We start from the raw sequence: 16446 nt of genomic DNA on the forward strand, positions 1-16446 counted from the left end.
ACTTTCAAATCATTGACCATATCAAATACCTCAAAGCACCAAAGTACGTTCCGCAGAGCTTCGACTTGGTGATCTCGCCTTGCCGTTGTAATGCTTGCCTTTCTTTCTTAAGTTATGATATCATCAATAATGTGGCATGGAACATAAGAAATTATCGATACGTCGGAGACGTATCAGCATCCCCAAGCTTAGTTCCTGCTCGTCCCGAGCAGGTAAACGATAACAAAGATAATTTCGGAGTGACATGCCATCATAACCTTGATCATACTATTGTAAGCATATGTAATGAATGCAGCGATCAAAACAATGGTAATGACATGAGTAAACAACTGAATCATAAAGCAAAGACATTTCATGAATAGTACTTCAAGACAAGCATCAATAAGTCTTGCATAAGAGTTAACTCATAAATCAATAAATTCATAGTAAAGGCATTGAAGCAACACAATGGAAGATTAAGTTTCAGTGGTTGCTTTCAACTTATAACATGTATATCTCAATGATATTTGTCAATGCAAAGTAATATAACAAGTGCAATATGCAAGTATGTAGGAATCAATGCACAGTTCACACAAGTGTTTGCTTCTTGAGGTGGAGAGAGATAGGTGAACTGACTCAACATAAAAGGTAAAAGAATGGCCCTTCGCAGAGGGAAGCATTGATTGCTATATTTGTGCTAGAGCTTTGGTTTTGAAAACATAAAGAGAGCATAAAAGTAAAATTTTGAGAGGTGTTTGTTGTTGTCAACGAATGGTAATGGGCACTCTAACCCCCTTGCCAGACAAACCTTCAAAGAGCGGCTCCCATGAATTATTTTTATTTTTGGGTGGCACTCCTTCCAACCTTTCTTTCACAAACCATGGCTAACCGAATCCTCGGGTGCTCGCCAACAATCTCATACCATGAAGGAGTGCCTTTTTATTTTAGTTTTATTATGATGACACTCCTCCCCACCTTTGCTTTCTCAAGCCATGGCTAACCGAATCCTTCGGGTGCCGTCCAACAATCACATACCATGGAGGAGTGTCTATTTAGGTTAATTAATTTGGGACTGGGAATCCCATTGCCAGCTCTATTTGCAAAATTATTGGATAAGCGGATGAAGCCACTAGTCCATTGGTGAAAGTTGCCCAACAAGAATGAAAGATAAACACCACATACTTCCTCATGAGCTATAAAACATTGACACAAATCAGAGGTGATAAATTTTGAATTATTTAAAGGTAGCACTCAAGCAATTTACTTTGGAATGGCGGAGAAATACCATGTAGTAGGTAGGTATGGTGGACACAAATGGCATAGTGGTTGGCTCAAGGATTTTGGATGCATGAGAAGTATTCCCTCTCGATACAAGGTTTAGGCTAGCAAGGTTTATTTGAAACAAACACAAGGATGAACCGGTGCAGCAAAACTCACATAAAAGACATATTGTAAACATTATAAGACTCTACACCGTCTTCCTTGTTGTTCAAACTCTTTACTAGAAATTATCTAGACCTTAGAGAGACCAATTATGCAAACCAAATTTTAGCAAGCTCTATGTATTTCTTCATTAATAGGTGCACGGTATATGATGCAAGAGCTTAAACATGAGCACAACAATTGCCAAGTATCACATTATCCAAGACATTTTACCAATTACTACATGTAGCATTTTCCGTTTCCAACCATATAACAATTAACGAAGCGGTTTCAACCTTCGCCATGAACATTAAAAGCTAAGAACACATGTGTTCATACGAACCAGCGGAGCGTGTCTCTCTCCCACACAAGCATTTATTCAAACAAAAACAAAAACAAAAACAAACGAGACGCTCCAAGTAAAGTACATAAGATGTGACCGAATAAAAATATAGTTTCAAGAGAAGAAACCTGATAAGTTGTTGATGAAGAAGGGGATGCCTTGGGCATCCCCAAGCTTAGATGCTTGAGTCTTCTTGAAATATGCAGGGGTGAACCACCGGGGCATCCCCAAGCTTGGAGCTTTCACTCTTCTTGATCATAGTATATCATCCTCCTCTCTTGACCCTTGAAAACTTCCTCCACACCAAACTCGAAACAACTCATTAGAGGGTTAGTGCACAATAAAAATTAACATGTTCAGAGGTGACACAATCATTCTTAACACTTCCGGACATTGCATAAAGCTACTGGACATTAATGGATCAAAGAAATTCATCCAACATAGCAAAAGAGGCAATGCGAAATAAAAGGCAGAATCTGTCAAAACAGCAAACAGTCCGTAAAGACGAATTTTATTGAGGCACCAGACTTGCTCGAGATGAAAATGCCCAAATTGAATGAAAGTTGCGTACATATCCGAGGATCACGCACGTAAACTCGTCTTAATTTTCTGAGCTACCTACAGGGAGGCAGGTCGAAATTCGTGACAGACAAAGAAATCAGTAACTCGCGCGATAATCCAAATCTAGTATGAACCTTACTATCAAAGACTTTACTTGGCACAACAATGCAAAAAAATTAAGATAAGGAGAGGTTGCTACAGTAGTAACAACTTCCAAAACTCAAATACAAAATAAAAGTACTGTAGCAAAATAAACACATGGGTTATCTCCCAAGAAGTTCTTTCTTTATAGCCATTAAGATGGGCTCAGCAGTTTTAATGATGCACTCGCAAGAAATAGTAGTTGAAGCAAAAGAGAGCATCAAGAAGAAAATTCAAAACAAATTTAAGTCTAACATGCTTCCTATGAAAAGGAATCTTGTAAATAAACAAGTTCATGAAGAGCAAAGTAACAAGCATAGGAAGATAGAACAAGTGTAGCTTCAAAAATTTCAGCACATAGAGAGGTGTTTTAGTAACATGAAAATTTCTACAACCATATTTTCCTCTCTCATAATAACTTTCAGTAGCATCATGAGCAAACTCAACAATATAACTATCACATAAAGCATTCTTATCATGAGTCTCATGCATAAAACTATTACTCTCCACATAGGCATAATCAATTTTATTAGTAATAGTGGGAGCAAATTCAACAAAGTAGCTATCATTATTATTTTCATCATCAAATATAGGAGGCATATTGTAATCATAATAAAATTCACTCTCCATAGTAGGTGGCACCAAAAGACCACTATCATTATAATCATCATAAATAGGAGGCAAAGTATCATCAAATAAATTTTCTCCTCAATGCTTGGGGGACTAAAAAGATCATGCTCATCAAAACCAGCTTCCCCAAGCTTAGAACTTTCTATATCATTAGCAACAATGGTATTCAAAGTGTTCATACTAATATATTCCATGGGTTTTTTAATTTTCGCATCAAACCATCCATGTCTTAAATCGAGAAATAGAATAAGAAGCTCATTGTTGTCCATTATGCCAAACAAGTGTAAACAAGAAACAAAAAGATGCAATTGCAGGATCTAAAGGAAATAGCTTCGAGCACACACACAACGGCAACGAGAAAAGTACTTTTACCCGGGACCGGAGTATGAGTGCCTTTTACCTTTCCTCCCGGCAACGGCGCCGTGAAAATAGCTTGATGTCTACGTGTGCTTCTATTCTTGTAGACAGGTGTTGGGCCTCCAAGAGCGAGAGGTTTGTAGAACAGCAGACAAGTTTCCCTTAAGTGGATCACCCAAGGTTTATCGAACTCGGGGAGGAAGAGGTCAAAGATATCCCTCTCATGCAACCCTCGCAACCACAAAGCAAGAAGTCTCTTGTGTCCCCAACACACCTAATAGGTGCACTAGTTCGGCGAAGAGATAGTGAAATACAGGTGGTATAAATAAGTATGAGCAAGTGGCAACGGCACCGGAAAAGTGCTTTGCCCAGGACGAGTAAACAAGCAGGTAGTAACGCAGCAATAGTAACGCAGTAGAAACAGATAAACAAGCAGCGATAGCGATATTTAGGAACAAGGCCTAGGGATTAGACTTTCACTAGTGGACACTCTCAACTTTGATCACATAACAGAATAGATAAATGCATACTCTACACTCTCTTGTTGGATGATGAACACCACTAATTGCGTAGGATTACACGAACACTCAATGCCGGAGTTAACAAGCTCCACAATATTCAATGTTCATATTTAAATAACCTTAGAGTGCATGACGAGATCAACACAACTAAACCAAGTACTAACATAGCATGCACACTCGTCACCTTCACACTATGTAGGAGGGATAGATCACATCAATACCATCATAGCAATAGTTAACTTCATAATCTACAAGAGATCATAATCATAGCCTACGCCAAGTACTAACACGGATGCACACACTCGTCACCATTACACCGTGCGGGAGGAATAAAACTACTTTAATAACATCACTAGAGTAGCACATAGATAAATTGTGATACAAAACACATTGCAATCATAAAGAGATATAAATAAGCACTTCACTATGCCATTCATAACGAATGAATAAGTATTCGTGAAATATAGCCTAAGAGACCCACACGGTGCACACATTGTCACCTTTACACACGTGGGACAAGGAGTATCCGGAGATCACATAAGTAAAACCCACTTGACTAGCATAATGACATCTAGATTACAAGCATCATCATATGAATCTCAATCATGTAAGGCAGCTCATGAGATTATTGTATTGAAGTACATAGGAGAGAGATTAACCACATAGCTACCGGTACAACCCTTAGCCTCGATGGAGAACTACTCGCTCCTCATGGGAGACAACAGCGTTGATGAAGATGGCGGTGGTGTCGATGGAGGAGCCTTCCGGGGGCACTTCCCCGTCCCGGCGGCGTGCCGGAACGAGACTCCTGTCCCCGGATCTTGGCTTCGCGATGGCGGCGGCTCCGGAAGGTTTCTCGTACCGTGGTTTTTTCGTATCGAAGTTTTAGGTCAAGGACCTTTATATAGGCGAAGAGGCGGCGTCAGAAGGTCAACGGGGCGATGACACGCTAGGGGGGCGCCCCCCCCCCTAGGCCGCGCCGGGCTATCGTCTGGGGGCCCAGTGGCCCCCCTCTGGCGACTCTCGGGTGTTCTGGAAGCTTCGTGGAAAAATAGGATGCTGGGCCTTGATTTCGTCCGATTCCGAGAATATTTCCTTACTAGGATTTATGGAACCAAAAACAGCGGAAAACAGAACCGGCCCTTCGGCATCTCGTCAATAGGTTAGTTCCGGAAAACGCATAATAATGACATAAAGTATGCATAAAACATGTAGATATCATCAATAATGTGGCATGGAACATAAGAAATTATCGATACGTCGGAGACGTATCACCCACCTCCTGTTAGCTTGAACCATTTGCACCGGAACAAAGGGACCTTAAAGGAGGGTCCATAGTCAAGTTCCCATATCTCCTCTATGTAACCATAATATGTGACCTTTTGCCTAGTCTCAGTTGCTGCATCAAAGCGGACACCACTGTTTTGGTTGGTGCTCTTTTTATCTTGGGCAATCGTGTAAAATGTATTCCCATTTATCTCGTACCCTTGGAAAGTCGTTATAGTCGAAGATGGTGTCTTGGCCAACATGTATAGCTGATCTCCAACATCATTGTCATTCATTAAATGATTTCGCATCCAACTGCCGAAAGTCTCCATGTGGGCCTTTCTAATCCAGGATTCAGGCTTCCCCGGGTTGTCCGAGCGTAAAATATTCTTGTGTTCCTCGAAGTACGGAGCCACCAAGCTGGAATTGGTCAGAATTGTGTGGTGTGCTTCAGTCATAGAATGGCCGTCCATACATATCATTGATTTCCTTCCGATCGTGCCTTTTCCACTTAGTCTTCCCTCGTGCCGCGATTGAGGAAGACCAATCGGCTTAAGGTCAGGAACATAGTCAACACAAAACTCAATTACCTCCTCATTTCCATAGCCCTTTGCGATGCTTCCTTCTAGCCTAGCACGGTTACGCACGTATTTCTTTAATACTCCCATGAACCTCTCAAAGGGGAACATATTATGTAGAAATACAGGACCGAGAATGGAAATCTCTTCGACTAGGTGAACCAGGAGGTGCGTCATAATATTGAAGAAGGATGGCGGGAACACCAACTCGAAACTGACAAGACATTGGACCACATCGTTCCGTAACCGTGGTAGATCTTCCGGATTGATTACCTTCGAGAGATTGCATTGAGGAATGCACATAGCTTCACAATGGCTACTCGAACATTTTCCGGTAGGAGCCCCCTCAAAGCAATCGGAAGCAATTGCGTCATAATCATGTGGCAGTCGTGAGACTTCAGGTTTTGGAACTTTTTGTCCGCCATGTTTATTATTCCCTTTATATTCGACGAGAAGCCAGATGGGACCTTCATACTGCTCAAGCATTCAAAAAAGATGACCTTCTCTTCTTTGGTAAGAGCGTAGCTGGCACGACCTTGAAACCATTCCGGATGTCGGTCATCTAGGTCTTTCAAACGTTGCTGGTCCTGCCGTGCTTCCTTTGTATCATTTGTCTTCCCATACACGCCCAAGAAGCTTAGCAGGTTCACGCAAATATTCTTCATAACATGCATCACATCGATTGCAGAGCGGACATCTAGGACTTTCCAATATTCTAGCTCCCAAAATAAAGATTTCTTCTTCCACATGGGTGCGTGCCCGTCAACTCCATGCGGGACTGATTGTCCGCCAGGACCCTTTCCAAAGATGACTTTCAAATCATTGACCATATCAAATACCTCAGCACCAGTACGTTCCGCAGGCTTCGGCTGGTGATCTGCCTTGTCGTTGTAATGCTTGCCTTTCTTTCTTAAGTTATGATATCATCAATAATGTGGCATGGAACATAAGAAATTATCGATACGTCGGAGACGTATCAGCATCCCCAAGCTTAGTTCCTGCTCGTCCCGAGCAGGTAAACGATAACAAAGATAATTTCTGGAGTGACATGCCATCATAACCTTGATCATACTATTGTAAGCATATGTAACGATGCCCTAGGTACACGTTCTTCTTACAATTTGGCAAATATACACTTTCAGTCTCATGTAAGCAGTGTGTGCATGCATTGTATCCCTTATTTGTCTGTCCCGAAAGGTTACTAAGAGCAGGCCAATCGGTGATGGTTACGAAAAGCAACGCTCGTAGGTCAAATTCCTCTTCTTTGTGCTCATCCCACACACGTACACCAGGTCTGCCCCACAACTGTAAAAGTTCATCAACTAATGACCTTAGGTACACATCGATGTCGTTGCCGGGTTGCTTCGGACCTTGGATGAGCACTGACATCATAATGAACTTCCGCTTCATGCACAACCAAGGAGGAAGGTTGTAGATGCATAGAATCACGGGCCGGAGTGCTATGGCTGGAGCTCTGCTCGCCAAAAGGATTCATGCCATCTGTACTTAGACCAAATCTTATGTTCCTTGCGTCAGCTGCAAAATCCTTGATCTCTCTGTCGATCTTTCTCCATTGCGTTCCATCAGCGGGGGTTCTCAACTCCCCGTCCGACTTACGGTCCTCTTTGTGCCATCGTAACAACTTGGCATGCTCTTTGTTCCTGAACAGATGTTTCAACCGTGTTATTATAGGTGCATACCACATCACCTTGGCGGGAACCTTCTTCTTGGGTTTCTCGCCCTCAACATCGTCACCAGGGTCATCGCCTCTGATCTTATAACGCAATGCAGTGCATACCGGACATTCATTCAAATTCTCGTATTCACCGCGGTAGAGGATGCAATCGTTAATGCATGCATTTATCTTCAGAACCTCTAAACCTAGAGGGCAGACAACCTTCTTTGCTTCGTACGTACTGGCGGGCAACTCGTTATTCTTTGGAAACATATTCTTTATCATTTTCAGCAAATTTTCAAATCCCGAGTCAGATAGACTTTCCTGTGCATTCCATTTCAGCAAATCCAGTGTGCAGCCCAGCTTTTTCAGACCATTATCGCATCCAGGGTACAACGACTTTTTATGATCCTCTAACATGCGATCCAAATTCTTCCTCTCCTTTTCAGTTTCGCACCCTCTCCGTGCATTAGCAATGGTCCGACCAAGATCATCAGCGGGCTCATCACGTGTCTCTTCTTCACCTTCCCCTTCACCTTCCCCACCTTCAGCATCCTCCATGAAAGTATCACCGAAATGATCAGGATAGTTGTCATCGATGATATCATCCCCTTCTTCATCTTTTTCCATTCTAACCCCTCTTTCTCCATGCTTGGTCCAACAATTATAGCTTGGCATGAAACCGTGCCGAAGTAGGTGCAGGTGAACTTCTCTTGAGGAAGAGTAACCCTTCTGATTCTTACAGGCAACACATGGACAGATAACAAAACCCCCCTGCTTATTCGCATTAGCCACTACGAGGAAATCTTTCAAACCCGTAATGAACTCACCGGAGAGTCGGTTACTGTACATCCATTGCCGATTCATCTGCATTATTATTATATAAAGTATATAATTAACCATCATGCATTTGTTAAACTAACTAGCTAGCTAGAAATAATAGAAATTAAACAATGAACTACACACATGCATATTTTATCAATGACACATGAAAGGTTCAATTTGATAACCGCGATCGAGGAGGAAAAATAAATGAGAAAACTCAAGTGTGGCTCGGACACTTCATATCATGTTTCTTTCATTTTCTCGGGCATTTCATCGAACACCTTGTGTGCATAAAAGGAACCAAAAGCAAACCCACCACCCACTTGTGAAGATTGTGAAGAGAAATGGCACCAAATGGCTAAGTGAGTGTGATGAACGGTATATAGGGGTGGGCCTTTAGTCGCGGTTGGCTAGGCCAACCGGGACTAAAGCCCCTCCCGTCCCCCAGCTGTCAACCGAGCCCGCTGGGCCCAGACCTTTGGTCGCGGGTCGCCTCCCGAACCGCGACTAAAAATCCTTTTAGTCGCGGTTCGAATATTTTGGGGACTAATGGGGTAGATGGAAGCCTCTTTTTCTAGTAGTGTTTCATGAAAAAAGCTATCAAGTTGAGGCGCAATGACTGGTGGATATTCCCTTCATATCACAAATAAACGACATTTGTACATGTTTTTAAGTCGAACTTCTAAAACTTTGAAAATAAATGTTGCCTCCACATTTAGAGCGTGAACATGAAAATCATATGCCTAGTTATGGCTTTAAAGGTAAATTCACGATATAAAACATTTCTTGTATTTTAAAGTTCAATGCTTTCACTTGGAAATCACCGGTGATTTAAACTAGCTCGCGCTTGACGCTCCCCTTCAGCTTTGTCTTTGTCCAGTTTTAAAGAGAAGGCCTAAGCCCAGCTTTATAGATAAAGCCAACACGGCAACCACAGATACAAAAGTCTTACAGCATCCAGTTCCACACAACACCAATCAAAGATAACAGTAGATAAAAGATCCCCCTGGATCCTAAGAACAAAGGCAGATAGCTACGGACACATCAAGCGCTGAGACGGATACAATCGTCATCATGAAGACCTGTCGCCTCTAGTCCGCGTGTATAGCCTCCGGACGTCGCCCACCGCCGTGTCCACCAGTGCCTGGTCCGTCGGTCTGACCAGAACCCTCCAGTGCTGTAAATGAAGAAGCATATGATAGAAAGCATCAGCGGGGTTGCCAATCAGTTTTCCTTCGATAGTTAGTTTGTTTCTAATGTTCCAGAGGGTCCAGCATTGGGCCGCAAAAGTGAACCAAAGTAGCCTACGCAAGGGGCCCGAAAGACCATTGGCTAACGCGATGAACTCCCCTGCCCCTGCAGGGTTCCAGTCGCACCGGAGTAGCTCCCTGACTCCGTCCCACATGAATCTAGCCATAGGACATAGGAAGAAAATGTGGTTGCAATCCTCAGGTTCGTGGCAAAGCGAGCAAAGACCATCCGAAGGTCCTCGCCTCTTGGCCACCTGAGCTGAGGAAGGAAGTCTGTTGCGGATCAGCTGCCAAAGAAAGACTCTGATCCTGGGTGGTACGCGTGTACGCCAGACTTCCTTGAAGCAGGTAGTTGTCGCCCCCCGCGACAAGTGGAGGTAGGTCGAGTTGGCCGTGAAGCGTCCAGAGGGCTCCAAGGACCAGGAGACAATGCCCTCCTGAGTGGAGTGGAAAAGGGCGTGGACCTCCCTGCAAAGATCGTCCCATTCCACCCGCTCCGCCATCCCAAGTTGGCGGCGGAACCCAATCCGCCATTCCCCAGGTGCACCGTCAAGGACACGCGCGTCCTTGACGGTGGCGAAGGGAGACATACAACAGCTGAACAAGCGTGGGAAACGGGAGTGGAGAGGCAAAACATGGGCAACCCTACAACAAGACTTAAAACATGGGCAAAACATGGCCTTTACTTTGTTAGTTTTGCTTTGTGTAGATGAAGGTGCTCATGATCGATGTGCTTGCACGTCTCAAGAGCTCGACGCATTTCGAACACCAAAGTAACCATTTGTCTCTGTATGTGTCGGGGTCGCGGACACAAATTTGGCTGTGGCATGATTAACCGTTTGCATCAGGGGTAGCTCTAGCAGCCTGATGCAAAAGAATTGTTAATTTTTTTGATAGAAAGTAATTTATATAGTGCTGAAAAATACTAGAAATGAAACCCTATTCTATTGGTGTGCCTCCACGGCCGCCTATTGCTAGTCGTAGTCCTCGACGACGACCATAACTAGAGGCACCCATGGACATGGCCAGTAGAGAGTATCATGTTGGGCCGGTGGCGGAGGCGTTGGCATGGACGGAGGCGGTGGAGCGCGCCATGCTTGCACGTTGTCATGACTGGAGGAGGCACCGTCTTCGTCCTCCTCCTTGTCGCTGTGGCCTTCATCTTCATCCTCCTCCTTGTTGGTTAGGCCAACTCCAAGCTCGTGGTTGAAGAAGCCCACATCGCCGAGGTTGCCCACTTGGCGGTGGGTCAAACTCCCAAGCTCCGAACGTGAGCTAGTTGTCAGAGTGAAAGGCAAAAGCCGGGTCATCGCGTAAATCCGACGGTAGGATGAACTGGCGGAACTGCACATCCTAACGGCGCTCGCGACCCTGACGCGGCACCGGATGCACCGGCACGCGGCGAGAGTTGAGAAGCCAACCAGACGGAAGGCTCACATCCCGCCATGCTGCCGGCCGGTTCTCCTCAAACAACTAACACGCAACATCAACCAACACGTAGTGGCGCTGTCGCTCCTTGTAATTTCCGCCACGAGACGAGTCGACCTCATGGTTGTGTTTCGACCTGCAGAGCAACCACCCCTTGACCATGTCTTCGGTGTGATTGAGATTGGTTGCTTCCCCACGCGACGACGGCAACGACGACGATGACGCACACGGGCCGCCTTTCACATACGGGAGCTCGGCGGAGGCCGCGGCGCTCGAGGTGGCCGCGCTCGTCGTCGCATAGGAGTCGCCGACGCGGAAAAACCCTCCGCCGCTGCAAGAACCGCCCCGTGACAATTCGGGGCCTAATCTAGTAGTTTAAGTACTCAAATTAACGAGCACAGTAGTGTTTAGGCAAGTATTTTGGCTAGTTTATGTACATTATTTTCGAATGTAGCTCGATCGGAGAAAGAATGGGTTCAATTTCGCAAGATCATCGCAGCATATTTTCCCGCAACGTTTGATTTTCGGTTTTTCAGTTCGCGAGTTCGGTTTCGAATCTGCGCCGTGACAAAACCATCTAAACTGAACAGTTCAGGAGACCGAACTCCGCGTTTTCGGTTCGGAGAAATACGAGCTCTGCTAGAGATGCTCTTACATCTATGTTTTTGAACAACCTCGCTACTTGCCAAGCTGTAAAAATCAGGGACGGAGCCAGGAATTGAAGATAATGGGGGCGGAGAGTAGAAGCACCAAAATCATAGGAATTCTTTTCGCACAACAAGGTAAATATTGTAAGTTCTAGATCATCCAAATATGCCTGTTTTTCTGCAATATAAATGAATCTATATATCTATCAAACTGATGTTGGTTTTATGAGCCACTAAGATCAAAGGCGTCAATTTCCCTCTCTATATAGACTACCACACAATCGTGGAAGTTATATCCCAATTTAGTGCGCAGATGTGAACATCCCTAATTAATTTGCAAATTTCCTAAGAAATAGACAAACTAATCTAGTAATCATCGATCTAGTGTTGACTGTTGAGAGTTGGGCCAAAAAAGAACTCAAAGACAGATCAAATCAGAAGTTCGGAAATGGGAAACTAGCTACCTTTAATTCGTCCTTCCGTCGTTGCTCATGCGTCATACAGACTCAGCACTGAATTGTCGATATATCTGGAGCTTTTGTCTTCTAGATTGGAGCCCTCGGTGGCGGCCGGCGAATCGGCAACAGGGCAGCCGTCGTCGCGTCGAACACAGGCACAACACAGTAAACGAAACGACGATCTGATCCAATGGCTGCTACAGTGTGCTAATTAAGCTGGTTTGGGCCTGGATGTTGTCCTGATTTGAGCTGGTGTGCTAAGTAAGTCGATAGATGGGCTCGTTTTCTCTTCTAGTCTGTCTTATACTATGAAGTACAAGTGTATCAGCTTTGGGCCTCTAATTTGGCTGGGCCCTAGGCCGTGGCCTTTCTTGCCCTGTGCCAGAGCCGGCATGCACATACGAGGACAGGTACTAGCACTGTCCCAGTGACGCGCATCCTCCTCGGATTCTGAATAAATTAACACCGGCGCACCTCGCCAATTACATCTATGTTTTTGAACAATCGTGCTACTTGCCAAGCTGTAAAATTGTGAGTAGAACAATGCAAGGGACCACCTCAGGCTAGCCATAGTGCTAGTATCATAGCTAGTATCATGCATATTAGTCCCACAAAAATGCTAATGTGGCAGTTAATTAAGAAGGAGAGAGGAGATTAGAGTATCATAGGTAGATACCGTATCATAGCCCAAATAACGAGAAAAATTAATGCTAAACAAATCTTGTACACAAATTTGCATTGAGATTCTAAAAAACAATAAATATAACATGATTATGATACTACTTCATGATACTACCCACTACCCCATCCCCTCCTCCGGCGAGTGTGCCGCCCATCTTCTTCCCGACGAGCGAGTGTGCCGCCCATCTTCTTCCCGACGAGCGCATCGCCCGTGCTCCTCCCAGCTAGTGCGCGCTTTGCTCTCCATCCAGCTGCTCCGCCCTACCTCCGGCGAGTGCATTCTGCGCCCCCAACCGCTCGCGCCATCCCTGGTTCTTGCAACTAGTGCACCTTTGCTCCCAAATCTAGCTGCATCCCTACCTCCGACAAGCGTGCTCGGCGTCTCCGACCGTCGGGCTACGACAGCACCCCGACCCCTGACCCTGAGTACCGTTGCTGTGCTATCGATGCGGTGCCTCCGCCGGCGCCGGAGGTACTAGTGGAGATGGTCAAGGAGGTGCGGGGCACGGGACGGTAATTTTTATTGGTTTTACTGTTAATTATTGTTGTAAATATATTGATGATTTCTTATAAATATAGTTTTGACATGTGATTTTTTTGTTAAAATAATTTATTATTTTTGTTGCTAATTATTATTGTAAATATGTTGTTGATTTGTTGTAAAGATATTTGGGAGCATGAATGCTGTTATTGTAAACACTCAAATAAAAAATGTTGGTTTTGCTGTTAATTTGTTGTTGTAAATACATTGGATAAATGTTGTCAAGACTTTTTGGCACAGAAAATTATTAGTGCTGAAACTGTTTCCTTTTGTAAAAAATATTTGTTGACTATTATTATAAATACTCACTTTTTTGTTATTTTTATTGATAATTATTATTGTAAATACTTTACTAATTTATTGTAAATACCCAAAAAAAAGCATGAACAATTATTAGTGTTGATATATTATTTAAAAAATAATTATTAATAACTATTGTTGTAAACACCTTAGTCTGATTATTTTTGTTGTAATTACCTAAGCTTTATTACTACACTAGCACCTAGTTAGTTTTATCGTGTGCAACTCTTCATTCAAGCCAGACAGTAGCAATGTTACGGCGCGCACGGTAGGTGCCACATGGTGGGCTCCATGCACACGAGCAACATCAACAAGCAACCGTTCGCCGCTTTGAAAAGCCATCTGACGTCAGAGCAGTCAGTTGAAAGCGACGTCTCCTACTGAACGGAGATTGGATGGACGAGCCTATCACATCCAACGACGCTAGTGCCACCGACGGTTAGCACGGCCCTATTCGCAAGGCCAAGGGTTCATGGTCTTCTGGGTGAACCACAAGCTCCGGTGCAACTATGCAGATCGATTTGGCTCGACTCGGATTCTGGACAATGCCAACTTAACATGGCACTGGATATGCGTGGAACAAAATAACCGACAGATAGAGAAACTACTATATGCCATTAAATTTGGAAACACTTTTCTGCAATAGAAAACCAAGTCTACAAAAACACCATTTGTTAGAACGTTAATAATACTTCGGCTAGAAAATCTGAACGTGACTTTGCACATGTCGCACAAAAAACTTGCATCATGCACACGTCAGCCGGTCAACGAGGCGCGCGTGCACGACAGGTGTCGATCAACAATAGTCCTATGGCTACGGACTGGTTGGTTACGGAGAACTCTACAGACATACGTGTGATCAATTGATTGGCTGATCGTTTGTTGCTTTGCTGAAAAACCGGGTCACGTTTCTGTTTTCTCCCTGTGAGTCCGTAAGCATTTTTTGTAATACCTGTCCGTACGTGTAGCATTGCTCGTCGATCAAACATCGTACTACTATGTGATGGAGTGGTGCACATCGCACGCGGCCGCCGCCTTGTCATCGTCGCCGACCCGTCGCGCCCCGCACCACGCCGCCGTCTTCCCGTCCGCCATCCTGATCGACACGTCGAACTCCCGCACGCCGCTCCGCGCGTCGGCGGCGAGGCCGTCCGCCATGAACCCGGTGATGTTACTTCCGAGCGCGACGACCCTCGTCCACCGCGTGCTCTCCGGCGGCAACCACCACGCGGCGAAGACGGCCTCCCAGCTGGCGAGAACGGTCCGCCCAAGCGCCGCCCCGCGGTAGCTGACCTGCACGGCGGTGCCGCGCTCCAGGCAGTACCCACCGCAAGTGAGCAGGCGGCCGGGGGACGCCGCCACGCCGAGGGAGAGGTCGAACGAGGTCGACATCATCCCGTCCTGCCGCCCGATGTCGAGATCGGCGGTGGTGATGGTGGCGTAGAAGCGCGGCGGTGGGTGGTCCTGGTTTCTTATCCGTAGCCATATCGCGCCGGCGACGACGGCCGCCATGAGGACGAGCACGATGTAGGTGCATACCTTGACGACGCAGCCACGCCATAGAGCCGGCCGACACATCTCGTCTCGATCGGTTTGTGTGTAATAAGATGGTCCGAATCGAGGAGGCTCGAGCTTAAGCAATTCATTACAGTTTACACGGGTCGCTCGATTTCGTTCCTAATTAACGTTCAACATATCCTATACCTTTCCACATGGTCATGCCATTGTTTGGTAAACTAAATGAAAATCCTGAAAAACATCTCTATTTGTACCATGAATTTGTGCTCCATTACCAGCAATGAAACTGCACGTGTCGGTCGTAACATGGAAGCCTATTTTTCCTTAGTACATGCATGTCCGTGATCATCGATCGGCTAGCCAACGAACTGAATACAGCCAGAATCCGACAGGTGAATGTAAAAGCGACTTGCTAGTTTTGAGCTAGCTAAAAATTAACTTCGTGCTCAGTCAAGTTTTTCGTCATTTTATTTGCATCATGATTTAGATTAGTCGTCATGAGTTGCAACATGACTTGCAACTGAGATTTGATGACTGACAATGAAGTTAGTCCTCAGCCAATGTAAAATTAGTGCCTAAGTTTGTGCAAATTTTGGTGCAATTCGTGGGATAAAAAAAAACTGTGTTGCAAACAGGCAAAAGCAGATATGAGCCTCCACGCACCCGATTTCATCATTACTAAGTCAAAGGCCCAACTAGGTTAAAATAAGGAGTAAAGCCCCAACTTAGATCCCAATCAGTTCCCTAAAACAAGGGCGTGATATTGTGCTTGTTTTCCTTTGCCTCCATGCCCTGTCCGGAACCATTCGCTCGCCCGCAACCATGATAGAGAAGTGGTGCCTTCTCTTAGTCATCTAAGTTATCTAGAAAAAGCAATAGATACACATTATCTTTTATTATCTTCTCTAGAAATTAGTTCGCTAAGGGAAGACAAATGGTAACGCATCAAATAGTCTTTTCATATTTTCTAAGGGATCATCCCTTAGTTAAGGAAAGACAACATTCTCTTTCCAAATCCTACGTGGCAGCTCTAAAATAAGCATGACATCACCCTATTATGCATGCACTCATCACCCGATGCAAAGCAATCGGGATTCACCAACAAATGATTGAACCAGAGGAATAAACAGTGAATGCATATTTTCATACTGTAGAAGAACTAAGATATGAGCATGGCCAATATCCAAGGGCACTTCAAGATGGCTCACCCACAACACTTTTCAAGTATATAAATCATAGGTCTAGTGACCTCTATCAAGATATGTATTCTCGAGAGCTTTTTGGCGATATATTTAAAGTTACTAATATAAATGTAAAAAAATACT

The sequence above is a fragment of the Lolium rigidum genome, chromosome 5, assembly GCF_022539505.1.
Source record: "Lolium rigidum isolate FL_2022 chromosome 5, APGP_CSIRO_Lrig_0.1, whole genome shotgun sequence".
NCBI lineage: Eukaryota > Viridiplantae > Streptophyta > Magnoliopsida > Poales > Poaceae > Lolium > Lolium rigidum.